The sequence below is a fragment of the Mirounga leonina genome, unplaced genomic scaffold, assembly GCF_011800145.1.
Source record: "Mirounga leonina isolate KUSES-001 unplaced genomic scaffold, KU_Mleo_1.0 Mir_200, whole genome shotgun sequence".
Classification (NCBI taxonomy): Eukaryota; Metazoa; Chordata; class Mammalia; order Carnivora; family Phocidae; genus Mirounga; species Mirounga leonina.
This window is the reverse complement of record NW_023270503.1, coordinates 27,344,447-27,359,732: the sequence shown is the minus strand read 5'-3', so window position 1 is coordinate 27,359,732 and position 15,286 is coordinate 27,344,447. Positions and strand designations below refer to the sequence as shown.

General features: G+C 37.2%; 1 protein-coding gene across 2 annotated transcripts in view; it reads left to right on the top strand.

Moving 5' to 3' along the window:
* The window catches only part of STAT5B (signal transducer and activator of transcription 5B), a 69,540-nt gene that overhangs the window by 4,648 nt on the left and 49,606 nt on the right, over nucleotides 1-15,286 (top strand). The gene's annotated exons all lie outside the window — the stretch shown is intronic.

Genomic DNA, 15,286 nt, shown 5'->3' with positions numbered 1-15,286 from the left:
GACCCTCCCCCCTCTCATGTGCTCTCTCTCTCATTCTCTCTCTCTCAAATAAATAAATAAAATCTTTAAAAAAATAAAGAATAAAACTCTTTTTTGACCCTTCCGGATAATTTTTACATGGTATGTCACCTTTAATATAAATATTGGAATGTAAATTATGTGGAGACTTGAAGAGAAGTATATCCTTGGGAGGAGTACGTATAGTATTGTTTCCATGATTAAAGCAAGTGGCCTTTTCCTGGCCCTCAACTAACTTTATTCTAAGGAGTATAAAGACTAAATAGACTCCTAATTAAATTGGTATTCAAATACGTTTGCAGTTTAGGGGTACTTTATCTCTCCTAAACTTTCTTTTTTTTTAAGATTTTATTTATTTGACAGAGAGAGAGACAGCAAGAGAGGGAACACAGCAGGGGGAGTGGGAAAGGGAGAAGCAGGCTTCCCGCGGAGCAGGGAGCCCATGGGGCAATGCAGGGCTCCATCCCAGGACTCTGGGATCAGAACCGGAGCCGAAGGCAGACGTTTAACGACTGAGCCACCCAGGTGCCCCCTAAATTTTCTTTTGGATCACCTTAGTAAAGGCAATACTGCATTAGCATGTTGTGCAGTTATGCATAACGCACTTTGTAGTTGAGCTTAAAGCAGAGTATCTTGACCTCCCAGTCCCCCCTCACCAGTAATCAGTAAAGGAGAGGTTATAATTTGTCACATACTGGATATTTTCTTTCTTGGATTTATTAATAATAATTACATCTGTTTCCCATATATTATAATACTATTAAGATGAAAAATACATATATTGATTGATAAGAACATTCATCTTTTGGAACCTAGCTTGCACACTCACTCTGCTTTTATTCTTCCATTGCTTTTGGCACTGTCTTTTTTTTTTTTTTAAATGTTTTCCACATTTCTATTATGGAGAGAAATATCTCCGCATTCAATGTACTGCTAGTTTTGTTTTGTTTTTTAAAGATTTTATTCATTTATTTGACAGAGAGAGAGAGAGCACAAGTAGGCAGAGCGGCAGGCAGAGGGAGAGGGAGAAGCAGACTCCCCACTGAGCAGAGAGCCCGACGCGGGGCTCGATCCCAGGACCCCGGGATCATGACCTGAGCCGAAGGCAGACACTTAACTGACTGAGCCACCCAGGCACCCCTGGTTTTATTTTCTTAGCATGCAGAAATTTTTAATGTTTTTATTGTCAGATTTAACCATTTTTTCTTTTTTTTTTTAAAGATTTTATTTATTTATTTGAGAGAGAGAGAGCACATGAGAGGGGGGAGGGTCAGAGGGAGAAGCAGGCTCCCCACTGAGCCGGGAGCCCGATGCGTGATTCGATCCCGGGACCCTGGGATCATGACCTGAGCCGAAGGCAGACAACAGCTGAGCCACCCAGGTGCCCCGTACTGCTAGTTTTTTGAGGTGCTTGTGCTGACTCATTTTTTAAACTATACTAAGATACAGAGTATGGTTTGAGAGCAGCAATGAGATTCTCAGAAAATATGAAAACTTTCCTTTCTGAGTAGTTAGAGAAAGGTTGGGGAAGACAAGGGGAAATACATCAATGAGCCAATGAATTATTGCTATTTGTTGGGATTAATTTGATGACTAATATTTTCAATGCCCATCAGACTAGCAAAGTGAATTTGGCTTTACCCTGTAATGTTAATAGGACAAACCCAAGTATTTTCTAATACTGCTTGTTTTCCCCTGGTAGGGGATTTTTTTGCATATGGGAAATCAAGCCAAAGTTACCAGTAACAGCCACATCCATTATTTGTATTAAAAACAACTATTTATCACTCTGGGCTGTAGCACTACCTACCATGAGCTCATCTGGGAAGATGTACTAGTTATCTGTATAATAATTATGCCATTTTCCAAAAAGTGGTCAGAAAATTAATTAAAAAGTACTTCAAATTATGTCCAAAGCCTAAAAGTAGAAAGATAATAAAAATAATACCTATCACTGTCCACTTAACAGTATGCCAAGCAGACACTGTTATAAGCTCTTGCCATATTTTAACTCGTGATCCTCAAGGGGGAGGGTATTATTTTCAGATGAAAGATGAAGAAATGGCCACAGAGAAGTTAAGTAACTTGTCCAAGGTCACATTGCTAGTAATAATGGCAGGCCTGGATCCAGACCCAGGCCAAACTGATTCTGGAGGCTGTGTTCCTAACCACTGCACTGCAAAAGAGAGCAGGCAACTGCAGTTTTGCAATAAGAGGTTTGGTTTCTTTAAGGCTTACATTTCTTTATTTGTGTTCCCAAATGGACTCTTGTTTACTTTTAATGGGGAAAAAATGTATAAGTATTTAGAAACTTTTAGTTTATGAATGTGATGATAAGTATTTTTCCAACTAAAGTATATAATCCTGGTGGAAATTATGTTAAAACAGAGGTCTTTTTTTTTTTTTTTTTTTTGAGAGAGAGAGAGAGAGAAACAGCATGAGAGGGGATAGGGTCAGAGGGAGAAGCAGACTCCCCGCTGAGCAGGGAGCCTGATGCGGGACTTGATCCCGGGACTCCAGGATCACGACCTGAGCCGAAGGCAGTCGCTTAACCAACTGAGCCACCCAGGCACCCTAAAACAGAGGTCTTAATTCTAACTATAAATTGTGCTTTGTTGTTCTGCCACTACCATTACCATATACATCATAGGAGAAGAGCTGTGAGCTGTCTCCTTGGCCTCTCTTTACAAACAAAAGGGTCATTTGCACTAATTTAGCACATAACACGTGTTTGTTCACTGAAAATGCAAGTATCCAGCTCATTTTATTTACAGCTTTATTTCGAAGGGATTTGCAGCCCTATTTTTGTTTAATTGAAGCTTTTTAGAGTTACTAATTGTGATTTCTGAGATAGAAGGACTTAATTTTAATTTGGGGGTTAATTTTTAAGGCAACTGAAGAAATTATTGTGTGTTTAGAGCTATTCAAAGGCCATTAGAAACTAGTTACAGAAATTTATTTCTTTTTTTTTTTTAAAGATTTTATTTATTTATTCATAAGAGACAGAGAGACAGAGAGAGAGAGGCAGGCTCCCCGCTGAGTAGGGAGCCCGATGCGGGACTCGATCCCAGGACCCTGGGATCATGACCTGAGCCGAAGGCAGACGCTTAACCATCTGAGCCACCCAGGCACCCAATTTATTCCTTTTTATATGTGATGGTCTTAGCATTTTTTCTTGGAGGTAGATTGTGAAGTTAAATCTGAGACAGAATTCACTACCCTAAAGTGTAGTGATCTGAATTTGAGAGATCAAATTAGGGAGGAGAGAAACTTCAATTCCCTGAGCAGAGGGTATAAACTTGTTCAAATAAACAGAGGATGTTGTCTCCCGGGATTGTCAAACTGTCACCTTTGACCAGGGTTGAGTTTTCTTTGAATGTTGACAGAAGTTACAATGTCAGTGGAAAAAGCTTAATGTGAAGTATCTATAACTCAGAATTTCCTTATGTTTGTGTCAGTGAGATCCTACAATTAAAGCTGGTTTTTTTTTTCTTCTATGTCTGATGAGTTTTAAAAAGCCTTCAGTGGGGTTTTCCAGCCTTTAGGTGAGAGTAAATTAGAAAGTTTGTGAGAGATTATTTTGTGTTGTCTAAAATTCAGAGCCTATAACCTGTGGCAGATCATTATGTTTTCATAAAGAATGGGACTTAATTCAACCTGCAGAAAATGTTTTCAATAAGCTATATTCACAAATGCCATTGTGGCATTTATAAATAGAAACTTTTGAGCCCTTAATCTGTTAAAGTACTAAAAAATGGAATTTATCAGCTTGATAATACAGCATTCTACAAGATAGTCATTTGTAGTTTAACTAGATAAACCATTCTCAGAAATAATGTTAATTCTATGTTTTCATTTTGCTTCATGTTTCTAAAATATTTTGGTAATCTTTTAGGCTTGAAAAGAATAACAAACTGGAGACCTACAGAAATACACAGCTCTTTACAAAATGAAAGTCCACCGTGTAGGTTTATGTTTTTACAATTTGTGATCTGTTTCTGGTAGAAAGTGAGGGAGAATTATAGTGAGAACTGGACATTATAGAGCCATACTCCAAAAGGTATGGAAAGTCTAATACATAGAGATACAATGCACATATTCCTTTTCTTTGTGTTGTTACTGTTTCAATTATGTAATGATATATGGAAACCCTGAACATATCCTAAGCAGATTTTATTTTTTTATTTTTTATTTTTTAAAGATTTTATTTATTTATTTATTTGAGAGAGAGAGAGAGAGAGAAACAGCATGAGAGGGGAGAGGGTCAGAAGGAGAAGCAGGCTCCCCGCTGAGCTGGGAGCCCAATGTGGGACTTGATCCCAGGACTCCAGGATCGTGACCTGAGCCAAAGGCAATTGCTTAACCAACTGAGCCACCCAGGCGCCCCCTAAGCAGATTTTAAAGATAAGTTTATTTGGGGGGCGCCTGGGTGGCTCAGTCCTTAAGCGTCTGCCTTGGGCTCAGGTCATGATCCCAGGGTCCTGGGATCGAGTCCCGCATCGGGCTTCCTGCTCGGTGGGAAGCTTGCTTCTCTCTCTCCCACGCCCCCTGCTTGTGTTCCTCTCTCACTGTGTCTCTCTCTGTCAAATAAATAAAATCTTAAAAAAAAAAAGATAAATTTATTTTGTAATGAGTTTAAATATCAAGTAAAAATACTGAATTCATTGTAATGTGTATAGATTTATCTTCCTCCTTAACTGTTGAAGGTATCAAAACAAAATAGAAAATATTTGGCTTCCTGAATGGTATGGCTACAATTAACATGCTGAGCTGGTAATGAAGCAGGATTCCTTGATTTTGCAATACCAGAGCAGAGCACATAATTTTAAAGGAATGGGCCCTTAAGTAAGTTATTACCTTAAGCACACATTTTAAATTATGTCCTAGAAATGTGACATTGTCAAGATTTATGGTTTTGAATTTCTATTACCCAAATGTGAGAGATTTAGTTTGGAAAGAACTTTACATTACGTTCCAGTTTTGTTGCTAAATTTGAACAAGGCAAACATAAGAAAAACCAGCCAGTGGCTCTTACGGAATAACTCATAAAAGAAAAATATATATAAGTGCATAAATATTAACAACTTCCTTATGCCAAAAAAGTGCCGGAAGCCAAAGATAAATGACAAAATAAGAGAAAACATTGTAAACATATATGATAAAAGGTTATAGGTTAATATTATTATTATTGTTTTAAAAAAATTTTATTTACTTATTTATTTATTTTGAGAGAGAGAGAGAGAGAGGGTGAGCTCAAGTAAGGTGAGGAGCTTAGGGAGAGGGACAGGCAGAGCCAGACTCAGCTTGATCCCACGACCCCGAGATCACCACTGAGCAGAAAACAAGAGTCGGATGCTCAACCGACTGAGCCACCCAGGTGCCCCAGGTTTTGGGTTAATATTAATATATAAAAAATATGTACCAAAAATAAGAAAAAGATGGTCTTCCAAAGAGAAAATGAACAAAAGAGTTACAAATGCTCAATAATCATACAAAATTATGTTCAACTATACTAGAAATCAAGAAATACAAACAAAAACAATGACATAATTTTTCCAACTAACAGATTTACAAAACTAAAAATATTGAAAAAATAAAAATGTGGCTTAGGAATGTGGGGAAACTGGCACCTTCATATTAGTTGGTCAGATGTAAATTGGTGCTTTTTTTTTTTTTTAAAGATTTTATTTATTTATTTGACAGAGAGAGACACAGCGAGAGAGGGAACACAAGCAGGGGGAGTGGGAGAGGAAGAGGCAGGCTTCCTGCTGAGCAGGGAGCCGGATGCAGGGCTTGATCCCAGGACCCTGGGATCATGACCTGAGCCAAAGGCAGATGCTTAATGACTGAGCCACCCAGGCGCCCCTGGTGCTTTTTCTTTAAAAAAAGATTTTATCTCAGAGAGAGAGAGGGACCAAGCATGAGCTGGGGAGAGGCAGAAGCAGACTCCCCACTGAGCAGGGAGCCCGACGAGGGGCTCGATCCAAGGACCCTCAGATCATGACCTGAGCCAAGGCAGACATTTAACCAACTAAACCACTGAGGTGCCCCTAAATTGGCACTTTTTTTGAAGGGCAGTTTGATATATGTATTGAAAGCCTTGAAAGTGTGCATACCTTTTGACCTAACAATTCTATTTAGATGACATAATCTGAAATATGTTCAAAGATTTGTGTATCTGTATATAAGGATGTTCCTCGTGGTGTTATTTAAAATAGCAACAAATTGGAAACAACTTAAGTGTTCAGCATTAGAGGATTAATTAACTAAATTGAAGAATATCTTTTTTTTTTTTTTAAGATTTTATTTATTTATTTGACAAAGAGCGAGAGAGGGAACACAAGCAGGGGGAGGGGGAGAGGGAGAAGCAGGCTTCCCGACGAACAGGGAGCCCGATGCGGGGCTTGATCCCAGGACCCTGGGATCACGACCTGAGCCGAAGGCAGATGCTTAACAACTGAGCCACCCAGGCACCCCTAAATTGAAGAATATCTTATATAATGGAATACTATTCAGCCCTTTCAATCATGGTTTAAAAAACAATATTTAATGATATAGGTAAAATTTACAATATATTACTAAATGAAGAGGCACATTGCAAAACAATCACATATAGTCGTGCTTGGAAAAAGTATAGGTATTGAAAAAAATATTTTGGGTTATAGGATTCTGGGTGTGTGTGTGTGCATGTGTGGTTTCTAGTGTCTTCCCATTTTTCTATAATAAACAGATAATAAATGGAATACTTTGTAATCAAGAAAAAAGTTATTTTTAATGGATGAATAAAGAAAATATGAGATATATGTATAACAATATTATTTAGCCATAAAAAAGAAGGAAATCTTGCCATCTGTGACAACATGGATGAATCTAGAGAGCATTATGCTAAGTGAAATAAGTCAGAGAAAGACAAATGCTGTATGATCTCACTGATATGTGGAATCTTAAAAAACCAAGTTAAAAAACAACAACAACAAAACACACAAAAAAACCCCACACCAGATTGGTGGTTGCCAAAGGCAGGGGGTAGAGGACTATGTGAAGGTGGCCAAAGGATACAAACTTCCAGTTTTCAGATGAGTAAGTTCTGAGTATGTAATGTATAGCATGGTGACTATAGTTAACTGTATTGTGTATTTTAAAGTTGCTAAGAGAGTAGATCTTAAAAGTTCTCCCCACAGAGGCACACACACACACAAATTGTAACTATGTGAGGTGATGGATGCATTAACCAACTTTATTTTATTTATTTATTTATTTATTTATTTGACAGAGAGAGACACAGCGAGAGAGGGAACACAAGCAGGGGGAGTGGGAGAGGGAGAAGCAGGCTTCCTGCCGAAGCAGGGAGCCTGATGTGGGGGCTCGATCCCAGGATCCTGGGATCATGACCTGAGCCGAAGGCAGACGCTTAACAACTGAGCCACCCAGGCGCCCCCCAATCTTATTTTAGTAAACATTTTAAGAGAGATATATATATGAAATTACTACATTATATACCTTAAATTTACACAATGTTTTATGTCAGGTATATCTCAATGAAAAATAAAGCTGGGGAAAGTTATTTTTAAAATGACTTTTGTGTGTTGGTTTAGAATGAGAAACTTGTTTTTATTTTCAGTTAGTATTTTGTTTTTAGGAGCAGAAAATGAGTAGTTTGTGATGTTTGTGTTAAATATTTGGCATAGTATATTAATTTGGTATGGTTTATGACATTTTTTGTTGAAGAACTATATTAAAACCATTCTAATTATATTTAACGTTTTCAGAGTTAACATGATTTGAACTTGTGGACTGAGTTATTTCCTATACTTGGTGGAATGGTCCATTTTTTTATATATAAGCTGATGGTGAATTATATATTGTTTTATAAATGTAATAAAGAGATTATATTGCTTTATTTGTGTATGTGCCCTGCTAAGTTACCATTCATTTAATATTGAAGATGTGTGTTTGTTTTTTTTTCAACTTTTGAAAAAAATAGGTCTAGTTTATTTTAACTTCTGGTAACCTGTGAACATTATATTATTTCATTATATTTTGTGTATTTGCTTTTGTACTGCTTTCTCTTTCATGATGATACAAAGATAGCTAGGTTTATGGATTTTTTTCCCTTGTAATTCCATTAGTCATGCTTAATGACTTCTTTAAATGTTTATTATGGTATTCATTTGGGAATATCTGGTAAAGGAAATCTCTAGTGAAAGATACTTTCTCTTGGGTGTATGTCATTGCTAATACAAGAGACTTGTGTTCTGCCTTAATTAAATTCACATTAAATAGTTTCTTTGTAACTAGATTTAGTATTCAAAAGCCTTTTCACATTTTAAGAAGTTTAAAGAAGAAAAATGAAAATAAATTACAAGTTGATGTTTTAGGAGAATTCTGGAGCACAAGTTTTAAGTCTTAGCACTTTTTCAGCAAATAAAATTACAATCTTAAAATATATATATATTTGAGCCCAGCAGAAGACCTACTTACTTTATTTTATTTTTATTTTTTTAAAAGATTTTATTTATTCATTTGAGAGAGAGAGGGAGACAGAGCACAAGCAGGGGGAGAGGCAGAGGGAGAGGAAGAAGCAGATTCCCCACTGAGCAGGGAGCCCCATTTGGGGCTTGATCCCAGGACCTGGAAATCATGACCTGAGCCAAAATCAGACACTTAACCAACTGAGCCACCCAGGCGCCTCAAGATTTTTTTAAAAGTAATTTCTACACCCAATGTGGGGCTTGAACTCACAACCCCAAGTTCAAGAGTTGCATGTTCTTCCGACTGGGCCAGCCAGGCACCTCAGGCCTACTTATTTTATGTAAAATTCAGCTCGGTAAAAATCTTTCTTAACCTGGATTATGCCTTGTAATTTATTGTAATGGAATTTGCTGTAACAGAATTTTAAGTCAATTTTGAGAATACTAAAACATAAAGAGAAATCATATAGTACTTGCTTTGTAAACCTAAATCCATAAGTAGTTAATTCAGATGTATAAAAATGAATAAATATTTTCATGTATTAAAGATAAAACCATAAACATATATTGCCCAATATGCCTTCATAAGTAAATCCTGCTGATTTTCTTGTTCTTTTTTGCTTATTACTTCTTACCTTCTCTGCCTCCTGAAAATGTGATCAATCTCATTTAATCCAAAATTATGTTTCCCTTTGGCTTCAGTGTATTTATCATTGCTGATTTTCTCTCTAATCTGTTTTATCACTGTGATATTGTTATGACCAGTTAGAATAATCCCCTTCTTTTTTTTTTAAAGGATTTATTTATTTGTTTGAGAGAGAGAGGTACAAGCAGAGCAGGGGGGACAGAGGGACAAGCAGACCCCTGCTGAGTGGGGAGCCCAACGTGGGTCTCCATCCCCGGACCCTGAGATCGTGACCTGAGCTGAATGAAGTCAGATGCTCAACCTACTGAGCCACCCAGGCGCCCCTCCCTTTCATCTTTTATGTACCTGAATCGTATTTATCAAACCGAGATATTTAAAAAATCATATAAATTTGGGGCCTCAAATTTAACATCATATATTTTATAACATGGCATCAGTAAATTATAGGATATATTTTTAAATTAAAATATAAAATGATTTATTGCTTTCTTAATTTAGAACTAGTTACTTGATTGTGTTCTAATCTTTATCTGATTTTGGAGAACTTGGTTATTCTTACAAAGATAAGTCTTTCCCAAGTCTGTAAATCTTAAGATTATCTCTTTAAAGGAGGTCAAATATATGTAACATTCAAAAGACAATAAAAAAGATTACTTCTTTCAAAAGTTAACATTATAATTTTGTTTGAAACTCTTCAGTCTGCTTTTTTTTTTTTTAAGATTTTATTTATTTATTTGACAGAGAGAGAGACAGCAAGAGAGGGAACACAAGCAGGGGGAGTGGGAGAGGGAGAAGCAGGCTTCCCACTGAGCAGGGAGCCCGGTGCAGGACTCGATCCCAGGACCCTGGGATCATGACCTGAGCCAAAGGCAGACGCTTAGCTACCAAGATGCCCGTCTTCAATCTGCTTTTTGTTTCTTAGCTGCCAGAGGGCTTTTGGGGTTGTGTATGTATGTGTATTTAAAAATACTTCCAAAGTGAGTAAAGAAATTTATTTCAAAATTTTCCAGTAATTGGGCTACCAATCAAGGTAAGACTTAGTTAATATTTGTTGACTGGTGAATGAATGGGCTGTACAATCACATATACTTCTTAAGGCCAAATTAGATAACAACTTACCCCATTAAACTATGTTTGCCAGTGGTTCTTAACCATTTGGGGATTAGGGGACCTCTTGAGACTCTAATGAAACCATTGACTCTCTTCCCAATAAAATACACATACACATAAAATTTTGCATACATTTCAAGAGGTCCATGGACTCAAGGTTACAAACCCCTAAAATAAACAACCAGCCCTCCATTAATGCAGTAGTGGAAGTGGGGGGATATGGAGAAGAGATAAATAATCCAGATTTACAAAATGTGGACTTATTTAAAAACCTTTAGTCTGATCTTGTTACCTGAGGGCTCAGGAAGGACTTATTCCCCCCGCCCAGGAATTCACTATCAGTCTATCTCAACATTTTAAGGTCCGTATTTCATTGCATAGCCCTAGCATAATTTAGTTAATCCACTAATATCTATTAGTGGATATTTAAGTTGTTTCCAGTTTTTCTCTTTTATAAACAACACTGTGGTGCAGATTCTTAGGTTGAGTGGGGTTTTTTTGCATTTACTGGACCATCCTCTTTTTTTTTTTTTTTTTTTTTATTTTATGGACCATCCTCTTAATGTAAAGTTCTAGAAGTAGAGTTGCTGAGCAGTTTACATAGATAGTGCACCCTCCAAAAAGATCACCCCAGTCAACATGCCTACCAAGAACTAGTGTATGATAGGGATGGCATTTCCCCACATCTTCCGTAACTGAGTATTGATAACCTTTATATCTTTGCTAGTCTCTCATATTTATATTTCTTTGATTTCTAACAAGGTTAGATAGTGTTTCACATGTTTATTGGCCGTTTTGTTTCTTCTTGTCCTTTGCCCTTTTCTATAATTAGCCTTTTTTCTATATAGCTGTTTGAGTTTTCCCAAACATCTTTCTGTCTTACGTATTACAAGTAATTCCCTCCTGGTTGGGGCGCCTGGGTGGCTTAGCCCTTAAGAGTCTGCCTTCAGGGGCGCCTGGGTGGCTCAGTTGGTTAAGCGACTGCCTTCGGCTCAGGTCATGATCCTGGAGTCCTGGGATCGAGTCCCGCATCGGGCTCCCTGCTCGGCGGGGAGTCTGCTTCTCCCTCTGACCCTCCTCCCTCTCATGCTCTCTGTCTCTCATTCTCTCTCTCTCAAATAAATAAATAAAATCTTTAAAAAAAAAAGAGTCTGCCTTCGGCTCAGGTCATGATCCCAGCGTCCTGGGATCGAGCCCCGCATCGGGTTCCCTGCTCCGCGGGAAGCCTGCTTCTCCCTCTCCCACTCCCCCTGCTTGTGTTCCCTCTCTTGCTGTGTCTCTCTCTGTCAAATAAATAAAATCTTCAAAAAAAAAAAAAAATTCCCTCCTGGTTTTTTCTCTTTTCTTGCCTTTCAACTTTGTGTATTATTTTTTTGCAGTACCAAATGTTACATTTTTATGTTGTCTAATAGTTTTTTCTTCTCTGGTCTGTCTATTAAGACATGCTTAGAAAAACCATTTCTACACAAAGATTATAAAATTTTCATTTGTATTTTCTTTTATTTTGTGGTTATTTTTTTGCATTAAGTTTCTCCATCCATCTGGAATCTGTTTCTATGTAAGAAGTGAGGTGGGAATGTAGCTTTATTTGTTTTTCTAAAAATAATACTATTTATTGATCACTCACTATGTGCCAAGCATTGAGCTAAATGTTTCACATGTATTAACAGTTTTAACCTAAATCAATTCCAAATGGTGAGCCAGTTATCAAAAGAAAAAAAAAATCAACTATTTCCCACCAGCTCCCTCTTTCTCTACTGATAAAGTACATGTTTAGCATATATTCTAAGTCCTCATATCTGCTCAGATCCAGTGCCTCTCTGTTCTGTTCCAGAGATCAGTGTATCTCTGAATATACCCCATTGTTTTAATTATTGGACATTTTATTTGGATCATTACAATTTTTTCAGAGAATAATAAAGGTGAGAATTTTCATGGACTGCCTCTGAAATATGCATTAGGATAGATTTTTAATCTGACTCAAAATGAATTTCACATTCTTTGAGCAGATGGTAGATAATCACCAGTAGTTCCATTAAAGATACACTAGATGTAGTCTTAAACATGTGTTCCTATAGAAGTAGTAACAGATTGGTAATTTTTAAAAACAATAATCTGTCCACTTTCAACTCCAATAGTGTAATTTCATTCTCACATTTCAGTAAGTATAGTAAAACTTTATTTCTTTAATTTAAAAGCTTAGGATTGCTTTCAGAATGTTCTTCTAAACAAAACAGAAGGAAAATTATTCACGTTACAGATAAGACATATATGAACTAGAAAACTGTACACAGGAGTTACAAAGGGATATGTAAAATATTTATGTTACGGATAAGCACTGTCCACATAAAAATATAAATGCAATTTTCTAGTAGCTTTATTTTTTTAAATCACCAATCTTCATTGAAAGGAAGAACTTCTGTTCATCAGAACCACCAATGAGGGGCGTCTGGGTGGCTCAGTCGTTAAGCGTCTGCCTTCGGCTCTGTGTCCTGGGATCGAGCCCGCATCGGGCTCCCTGCGGGAAGCCTGCTTCTCCCTCTCCCTCTGCCCCTGCTTATGTTCCCTCTCTCGCTATGTTTCTCTGTCAAATAAACAAATAAAATCTTTAAAAAAAAAAAAACCACCAAAGAAAAAAGCAAGCTACTGAGAAGATATTTGCAACATGTATAACTAGTAGCTACCTTTAAAAAAACAAAGAGAAACAAGTGAAATCAATTTTAAAATATATTTTCTTTAACCCAGTATATTCAAAATATTGTCATTTCAACATGTAATCAATATAAAAACTAATGAGGTATTTTACATTCCTTTTTCTGTGCCAAGTCTTTGAAATCTGATGTGTATTTTATACTTATACCATATCTCAATTTGGATGCAAAATTTTCATCAGATATGTATGAACTGGGTAAAAAATATATACACAAACTGTGTTCAGATTTCATAAGACTTTCAGTTAATGGAGTCACATACCCAAGTTGTCCCAAACATACTTGAAAGTTTTCCAATAACTAAATCGAGCATCAATTTTTTAAGTTTACATTTAAGTTTATTAAAATAAAGTAACAAATTCAGGTCCTCGGTCATACTAGCCACATTTCAAGTACCAATTGCACATGTGGCTAGTGGCTGTCATATTGAACAGTACAGTTACAGGCCTAGTTCTAAAGAAATAAAATATAGGCTGGTCTCCAACTTTTAATATCTAGCCTGCAAATAACTCAAATACAAATAGGGTCTCTTGCCCTCTGGGAATTGAAGCCATTGCTCTATAAGGGAGCCGAAGCTACTCTTACCTAAAGAAGATACCCCTGAAATTTCCCACCAGACCCCCACCCCAAAATACACATACACAGATGCACTTCCTTTTTAAAAAAAAACGTTGCACTGGGATGCCTGGGTGGTGCAGTCGGTTAAGTGTCCAACTCTTGGTTTCAGCTCAGGTCATGATCTCAGGGTCGTGGGATCAACCTCCACGTCAGGCTCCGCACTCAGCAGGGAGTCTGCTTGGGATTCTCTGTCTCCCTATGCCCTTTCCTCCTGCTTGCGCGCACTCTCTCTCAAGCAAATAAATCTTAAACAAAACAAAACTGCTGCACTGAGGTATGGTTGAAGCATTATCTACCTCCTGGAAGCCCTTCTCTTTTCTTAGGAATAGAAGACCAGTCTGTGCTGTGTGGCAGCTGGGATGGAGAACAGAGAGGGCTAGAAGGATTATTTGGTTACTAATGGTATCCCTGACTAGAAATTCTAACATCTTTTCCTTCAGGAACAAAATTATAAAAGGTAACTAGGTTTTGCAAGAATGTAGATCAACTGAGGTTTTGGGGTTTACCTAGGTATTTTTCATCTCTTTATAACTTTGTTCCTATGGGAAAATATTCCATGTTCCAAACAACACATGTGCAAGTGCATTTTGGAATATGATTCCATTTTTTTTTAAAGATTTTATTTATTTATTTGAGAGAGAAACAGCATGAGAGGGGAGAGAGCCAGAGGGAGAAGCAGGCTCCCCGCTGAGCCAGGAGCCCGATGTGGGACTCGATCCCAGGATTCTGGGATCATGACCTGAGCTGAAGGCAGTTGCTCAACCAACTGAGCTACCCAGGCACCCTGATTCCATTTTTAAAGTGACCAGGAAGAGGATATGGGGAAGATGTTTGAAGTTGCTTGTTGTTTTTATTACAGAAAGGTCAGGGGCTTGAGTATTGAACTTTGATGCATCAGCCTAAATTGTCTCTTGTCACCTATATGACCTTAGTTACAACTCTGAAAACTAAAACATAGAACAGCCCATTCTGTTTTAGGTATAACTCAACTATCAAATCACTTTTAGGTAGATTTTTTTTTGTTATTTTGTTTTCCTTCTGTGTGTGTTTTGTGTGTGTGTGTAAAACTGAATTTGCCTAGAGAAGAAGATCTTTTGATCTTAGCTACTATTCATTTTTATGGTATACATAAAGTTGATGCTTGGAATTTGAGATCTGGTTACAGATGAAATTTTGTCCTTTCAAAAGAGATTTGACCCCCTAATGTTAGTTTAGTCTTTGAAGATACTCCCTAAGGAGGGGGGTAATTTTTAGTTCTCTGTAGATGAGGTGAGGATAACACCAACTATGTGTGAAAGACTGAACAAATAGAGCTTCAGAAGACCAAATTGATAGATTTTGGAACCTAGGTAATGCCTAAGCCCCACTTCCTGCCATTCTTCAGGCCTTTCTACCCTATCTATCTATCTATCTATCTATCTATCTATCTATCTATCATCTATCTATCTATCTATCATTTATTTTTTAAGTAGGCTCCACAGTGGGCATGGAGCCCAACATGGAGCTTGAACTTGTGACCCTGAGATCAAGACCTGAGCTGATATCAAGAGTCAGTTGCTTAACTGACTGAGCCACCCAGGCACCCCTCTACTTAATTTATCTTAATGGTCTTTTTAGATCTCTGATTCTAGAAGGAACCCTTGAAGAAATGGATAGAACTTCTTTTTTATTTATTTATTTATTTATTTATTTATTTATTTATTTATTTATTT